This window comes from Nicotiana sylvestris, chromosome 12 (assembly GCF_000393655.2).
Source record: "Nicotiana sylvestris chromosome 12, ASM39365v2, whole genome shotgun sequence".
NCBI lineage: Eukaryota > Viridiplantae > Streptophyta > Magnoliopsida > Solanales > Solanaceae > Nicotiana > Nicotiana sylvestris.
The window spans coordinates 7,399,858-7,408,538 of NC_091068.1; positions in this window are offsets into that span (position 1 = coordinate 7,399,858).

The window sequence follows — 8,681 nt, forward strand, 5'->3', positions numbered from 1 at the left end:
CTTGATAGTGTAAAAATTATTCATGTTGATAGTGTATTTACTTAAACCCTATGTTAGTTAACTGATTAACCGTGTTAATTAAAAAGCATAATATGGAGAAAAGATCCTTTTAGTGTCAAGTGTAACTTTCAAAATAATATTTTAAACAAGCAGAAAGCTTGGTATTTGTTAACCACATATTTTCCTTAAACAAATAAGTGAACTACAATTAAAGAATAAATATTTAGTACTAGTATTAAGTAGAGTATTCAATAACTAAATGATTATTTTTTTCAATTAAAAATGTCTTTTCTATCTGGATTGAACCTCGGATGATAACAAATCATTTAATTATAAGTACTTATTATTAGACTTTGAAACATAATTAATTAATTAATTAATTAAATTAGTATTATATTTACCATTAGCCAATGGAAAACTAGATCTTACCGTTATTAGTTAAAGTATCTACCCTTTCTCTTTTCTTGAATTAATTATCCAATAGTATGGTATATTATAAACATTATGATTACTGTTTTTGTGGATTTCATGATTTAAATAGTTGTGAAATCTTTATTTTTTTATAATAAAACATCTTGACAAAAGGTTTATATTGTTAATTAGTTAATCATAACAAACACTGAAACAAATGTAAGATTAAAAATATTACGGTCAAATATTAAAAAATAAGTGTATTTTATGAAAGTTGGAAAATAGTTTTGTTATAATATATTAAAATAAAGTTCCCTCTGTAACTATGACAGCTCTTTTTAAAATTGAATCTCAAGTACAAGTTTCAGTACCTAAAGAAAAATAGCTGGATTAGCAAATATGGTTAAGAAACATTGTAAAAGGATAAGATCATATTTAATGCCCATATGCTAATTAATAAGCTAATATTTTCAACCATTTTTTATTTTATTTTTAACAATAAAACCTAAGTTCAGGTTTAAGATGAATAAATTATCTACTTAGAGTTCCAAAAGGGGGAAAAACTACTTAGTGCAGTAGTTTAGGTCTTCATGTTGGTCATTTTGTATCACTATATAACGAATTTTATTAGTATTTAATTCGCCTCGGATTCGAGCTCAAGGCATGAAGTCGCCTTCTTAAACCGATTTACTTTTCAATATGAGACTTATTTTCGGTGCGAATTCAAATATAATCAGGTCCTAATACGATACTGAACATCGGGTAAGGAAAAAAATGAAATTATTTTGCAACTGCTTATCATCAAAATATCAGCAGTTTCTAACTTGAAATTCTACTACAAAAACTTGGCACTTAAGACTGTGGACCTTTTTTTAAAAAAAAAAATTGGCAAGAAAACTAGTTAAGTTGAACAGAATCAATCCCACAAAAAGCATAGAGAAGATTATGCAGAGGATGAGCTTGCAAATTAGCTAGGTTTAGCAAAAGGCTAAAGATGCCCTATAAAAACTCTGGTGTCGTACATTTAAGGGTGTGATCTAACGGTCAATAAAATATATATAAACTACGAGAGTCATGTATCTACCTAATTTCTTCTTATATGTTTAAACTTTGAAGGGGAGCCTTCGACAAACGGTAATATTATCTCCGCGTGACTTATGGATCACAGTTTCGAGCCGTGGAAGCAGCCACTAATACTTGCATTAGGGTAGGTTGTCTATATCATACTTCTTGCAAAGTGGCTCTTTCTCGGATGCTGCGTGAACGCCGAATGTCTTATGCACCGGAATGTCACATATCTAAACCTTGATGGATGAAGTTATGTGTTATCTATATATTAGGAGATAGTATGTACCTACTAGAATAGCTGAAGTGTGCGCTAGCTGGACGAAACATTATCAACATTAAGAAAAGTGAGTAAGAAAGAAACCCTAGTGCCATGAGTAAAAGGCTACAAATGACTGGTTAGAAATCTTAGTGCATCACTTTGCCAAATCTTCCCCCCCTCCCCCCCCCCACCCCCTCCCCCCAAAAAAAATGAAAAAAAAAAACTAAAATTCATGAGCATAGAATAGGAAAACACACATTATACATCAAATCAGCTTTAGAAATTGCTTTTACCAAAGCCAAAGTGATGAACTCCAATTAATTATTCACTATTGTGTATTCCATTAAGAAAGGGCCCTACTAATTAAAATATAATCAAATAAATACAACCTTGTTTTATAGCATAATTATATATTTCATGGTGCGTGGAATCTTAAAAGGTTCTAAAAAGACAGGGTTTAATTAAAAAAATATTACTTAAGACAATGAAAATGAACGGCACATGTTGTTGATTAGGAACACATTGTCGTTTTATTATGATGATTAATGAGCTTAGATAAATAATATCTTTTTCATTTTTTCTTTTCTTTTTTCTCCTTGTCAAAAAAGTGCTTAAGTTCTATGATTAAAAAATATTTATATAATCAAATCACTTATTAGCTAATGACATATAAATACCAGCTAACTGATAGTTTGGTAAAAATAATATAAACTAACTTGCTATCTTAGATTAAATTAAACTATACTAATAGTGTAAAAAAATATACAGTTTGTCTATTAATTATCTTTACAATGTTATTTTTGTCGAAAATTTCTTTTTAGAGCCAATTCTACTTTTATAATTGACGAGATAATTGAAAGTCTAATCCTTATAAACAAGGGATTTTTACCTATCTATATCATATATGAAACCTTATTACCCTCAATGTTTAAAGTTTGATTTAATTACAAACCCGTATACCAAATTATCAATCCTATACCATACTTAATTAAGGGTCTAATTAATGGGCAGTTTTTACTCCTTAATTAAAGGTATCCATATATCCCACGTTTCTCTCTCCTCTTAATTCCTAAAATCTGACCATATTCGTTTTCCCCCTCCCATTTCTTTCTCTTCTCCATTCCTTCTTCTTCTCAAAAAATACAGAGATGAGACCCATTGAGTATATCATCTTCATCGTGGTAGATGTTTTCCGCCATCTGCCAGATTTGTAGTATATTGTCTTCAGCAACACTAGCGACGACCCAGTCTTCACATGGGTTCCATGAGAAGTCAGAAATTTTGCTTGTATGGCCACCATGAATAAAGAGCAACTCTGGTGGCCCATCTTCTGCTGTTTTGTTCTTCATCAATCCTGGAAAAATCGATTTGTAGTTTATTTGTAGAAATTTTGTAGATAAAGAGAAAATTTTGTAGTCAACATTTTTTTTTCAACATAGATTGTATTGTAATTGTACTATAAATATAGTAATTTTGTAGATACCCTTCAAAACAATACTGCTTTATACAAACGTAAACTGATTTGTAGTTTCTTTGTAGATTTTTTGTAGAAAATTTGTAGATATCTACAAACTGGATACATTGAATTTTAATATCCCAATTCCTATTTTAATTGTAGCATAATTGGCATTTTCGACATAATTATAGAAGATTTGTAGAAGTTTTAGTCTTCCCAATTTACAATTTATCTACAATTCTACAATGTATCTACAATTTCTGGAAATATGTCTTCTTCTTCTTCTTCTTCGAGTTTCAATCTGAAATTCAGTCAAAACCAAGTCTAATCTTCACCAAAACCCCTCAAAATTGAGATATAAACTTCTAAACATATTCCGAATTATCTACAACAACACCCAATCCAAACAAATAATGATTTTTGAAAACCCAAATTTGAATTCAAAGCTTTCAAGCTTTTTAATGGCTATCAATGGTGGAAAATATATGGAAGAACAGATTTTTTCAACTTTGAGTTGTTGAAACTCGAAAATTGGAATTGTTCGTTCTTTTTTTTTCGAGAATTTTAATTGTAGTTCTGGAGAAAAATACGCAGATGAGAAATCTCCTTTCCCTTTTTAAAAATTGAATTTAATGTAGAACCAATTAACACCAAGATTCTCTCCTTAATTTTAGCGCGTTTTTAGGGAATATTCTGCCCTTTTAATGCTTAATAGTCGAATGGTATATAAATTGTAGTTAAAGTGTGGACTGGGCGGGTAACTAACAAACTATGCACATTTAGGGTAATAAGGTTTCATATATGGTATAGTTAGGAAAAAATCCCTATAAACAAAGTCAATTCAGGCCCGCAATCAATCTCTTTTGGGCCCGAACAGCACAAAATTGCTAAAATAGCATGGGCTAGCCAGTTTTTGGATTGTTCATTCAAAAAAATTAGCGTTTGTCAAGTCATTGAAAAATAGTCACTATTTTGCTGTAACAGAGATCGGTCTAGCATAATATACTGAAGTTCGGTGCACCTGTGCATGAACTTCCAGCATATTATGCTGGACCTTTGCTGGAGCTCCAATATATTATACTGGAGTTCCAGCAAAGTATACTGGAATATACTGGAGTTCCAGCAGTATACTGGAACTCCAGTATATTATACTGGAATCCCAGTATATTATGCTGGAGTATTTTTCGGATTTTGAATAATATTTTCGTTCAGATTTATCTTTACATGAAAAGTGGTTAAATTTCGATGACTTTTGAAACTTGGGCTTTTTTTGAATGATCACTTGTAAATCTGACTATATTTGAATTTCTCCCCACAAAATTTTCAATAAGCCCAATTCCATTCACTAACATACTTGTAGAAATAGCATGAATAGCCACTTTTTAGTCCATGCATTTGAAAAATAACCACTATCTTGTTGTGTCAACTTTCACATGTGGAGTTTCACCTGTAGAAATTAAAATTCCAGTGAAATAATTGCTTTTTTATTATAGGGGTTAAAAACTGGCTATTTATAAATTTTACCAAATACAGTTATTATTTTTATTCAATTCGTCTTAATTTATACTAGTATTAGCGCGGACACAAACTTATGATTTGAGTTATTTGATTTATGTGCAAATAACTTTAAAATATTAATCTTTTAGATAAAAGTTATATATAATCATTAAATAAATATTAATAAATTAGCAGAAATTTCTCAAATCTCATAGTCAATATATATATATATATAGAACTCCTAGATATATATATATATTAAACAACCGAACTCCTAGATTTTAGTACTTGCATTATGTTTCGGTATCAATATTAAATAATACTGAATATGTCATGTTGTGATGTGTCTTCTTTGACCACATTAAATCATATTATTTTAACAAAATTCTTAAAATTACTTTATTTTTCATCTCAAATTCAAATAACTCTTATTCTCATATATTTGTTACACATTTTTTTTTTCATTTTTGCTTTGCTTATGGTTACAACATTATTTATTAAATAATATTATTATATTCTCATTGATTTTTACTGTAAATTAAATTTGATCGAATCTAATCCGTCTTTTTCCTTTATAGATTTGTCTAACTTAGTAAAAAAAAATATTTACTTTTATTCTATTGTTCTTATCTTTATGATTAATTAAGATAGAGGCGTTGTTTTTATCTTTCAATTTAATTTTTTTTTAAAATTTTATTAATTAAGATAGGGTAGACAATATCTTTACAAAAATATTCACTTTCTTTTCATTTAGATTCAAAAAAATAGTTTTTTAATTTAAATTAGTATTAGTATTAATATTATCCTAAATTGCCAAGTGATTTTATAGTAGTTTGTCATTTGGCTTAACCACAATGTAAATTTTATTCATTATTATTTAAAATACTTTCTCTTCTCAAAAATCAAATACTCAAGTCTTATCCTTCCAAATATTTGTACGTTGAAATTATTTATTTGTATATTTTATTCTCTCTTTTTTTTCTTTTAATTTTTTTAATTCTATTGTTCATATTAATGTTTAAATTTATCATATTTTTTATAATACTTATATTTTTATCTTTATAATTAATTAATATATAGGCGTTGTTTTTATCTTTCAATTTAAAATTTTAAAATCTTATTAACTAAGATAGGGTAGACAATATTTTTACAAAAATATTCACTTTATTTTCCTTCAGATTCAAAAATAAATTAATTTAAATTAAGTATTAGTATTAATATTCTCCTAAATTGCCAAGTGGCTTTATAGACGTAGGTTGTCACTTGGCTTAATCACAATGCAAATTTTATTCGCATATATATATATATATATATATATATATATATATATACTCTCTTCTAAAAAATCAAATAAGTTTTATCCTTCCATATATTTCTACATTGAAATTATTATTTGTACATATTTTTTTCTCTTTTTCTTTTAATTTCGTGTCTGTATTGCATTACCCATAACTTAAAATTATTTGTATCCTCGTCTGCTACTTTTATTATAATATATTATTGATTAATGTATTTTATCTTTTACACACACACACACACACACACACACACACACACACACACACACACACACATATATATATATATATATATATATATATATATATATATATATATATATATATATATATATATATATATATATATATATATATATGCACACACACATATTCTCTTAGAAATTGGTTTATAAATTTTTCGATTTTCCGAGAAGTTAACAATATTACAAAAACTCAATGTCAAATTAGAAAAAACACGTAGGCTTCATATAAAATTCTTTCGATGTTACCCTTTCAAATATATATTTTTTGCAAATAACCCTTTTAAATGTCTAAAATTAAAGCGGCAAAGTAGTTTTAAATAGGATTACAATATCCCATAACTTTAGGCATTTATTAGTCCAATTAAAAATGAAGATTTTCCAAATCTTCAAATGTGATACAAAATTAATGCATTATATTTTCTTCTTATCCTTTTAACTTTATCCTAAGTCTTTCCTAAATTCTTATTTATTTTGTCTTGCTTTACTATGTGTCTTATTCTTAAGACGCCACTTAGCATAACCATATTGCAAACTACCCTCCTTTTAATATAATATAGACTACAATCTATTTTTATTTTCAATTGTCTCAAGATGTTGAATACCATTTCTCCATGGCTTTCACCTTTCAACTTCAAAACAAATCATATTATTTTAATGTTCAAATTTATACTTTTACATGTTAAGTTTCTCTGAAAAACTATCTTTTTTAATACATCCTCCGTTTCAATTTATGTGAACCTATTTCCTTTTTAGTCTGTGCCAAAAAGAATGACCTCTTTCCCTATTTGGAAACAATTTACCTTTATGCAATGATTTATAGCCACACAAAATATATGTGCTTCATTTTACACCACAAGCTCAAAAGTCTTCTCTCTTTCCTTAAACTCCGTACTCAGTCAAATAGGTTCACATAAATTAAAACAAAGGGAGTATTTTTTAATAATTTATTTTACTGTATATCCAATCAAATAGTGTCATATAAATTAGAATTTTTGAAGAATTTGGAACTTCTTAAAAACTTTGTTTGAACTAATAAATCATTGACAAGTCATAACACACTCACAAATTTCACAAAAATAATAAAAAAAAATTGAATTGAATCGAATATATTAGTTTATTTTCTTGTGGGGTTTAGGTAAAAAGTTAAATCGAACTCATAAGTACAAAGGGACAGACTGCACACATGCTCACGTGCAATTCACGTGGCACATAAATCAATGGAGATCATATGGCTCAGTTGTCATAAAAGGCCTCAATTTTTTGTACTTTCATAAAAAAACAAAAAAGTTTTATCCTTTCTCATCTCCTTTCACGCTCCCACGTGAAAACTTTTTGTACTTACACAAAAAGTTTAATAATGTTTTCACTATATTTAACTTGAAATTGAAAAAAATATATGTATTTGAAGTTAGAGAAATTTTTTTACGAAAGTTGAAGTCGCGTTTGAATACGGGTCATTTGCATCTATATTCGTTTTTTCAGTCACGTTTTAACTTGTGCCTGCTTTAAATTTTTTTTATAAGTGTACCCACTTTTTCGCGTAACTTCAGCATACGGGGTTAAAATAGCAAAGACAATCACGCAAAACTTCAGCATTCTAGTAGACGTGACTAAAGTAGCAAGTGTGTTGAACCAAGTGTGCTGAAGTTTTTGTTTGTAATAGCTGAAGTTTTTGTTTTTGTAACTGGCGAGTTTTTGTTTTGTAACTGGCAAACTTCAGCTCTAGAGCTGAAGTTTTTGTTTTGTAGCTGACGAACTTCAGCACTAAAGCTGAAGTTTTTGTTTGTAACTGGCGAACTTCAGCTCTAGAGCTAAAGTTTTTGTTTTGTAACTGTCGAGCTGAAGTTCTAGAGCTCTAGAGCTGAAGTTTTCTTTTTTTCGTTTGTCTTTTTTTTTTTCCTGAAGTAATGCATGGGTTAGTAATGCAAGCATTAGTTATACAGAGATTATTTCTTATGCATTGTTTGGTGTGGTGTATTAAAAATTAAAATACATTGCATAATTTTTAAGAAATTTAATTGTTTACAAAAATGCCCTATATATTCTTTAACTTAAGGGACTTTAAGGATAATTTTGTCTTTAACCATATTAATGCATGCATTAATAGACTTTGTATAGCTAATGCCATGGTTTTCTATGTATTAGCTATACATAGGATAATACCAAATAGAGTGTATAACTAATGCTTGTATTAGTTATACATATGTTGAAAAAATGTACCAAACAAAGCATTACTAATACACAAATGCATTATTTTCTCTAACACACTCTACCAAACAACCTCTTAGTAAACTAATTGGGATCGGCGCTTCCATAAAAGAAAGCGATTGAGGGCGGATATAACTTTGAGGAGGAGAAGGAGGAGGAGAAAGAGGCTGAAGTTGTTTAAAAAGTGGTGACAAGTTAAAACTTTTGAAAAAAATGGGTATAGATTAAATGAGGGCGAC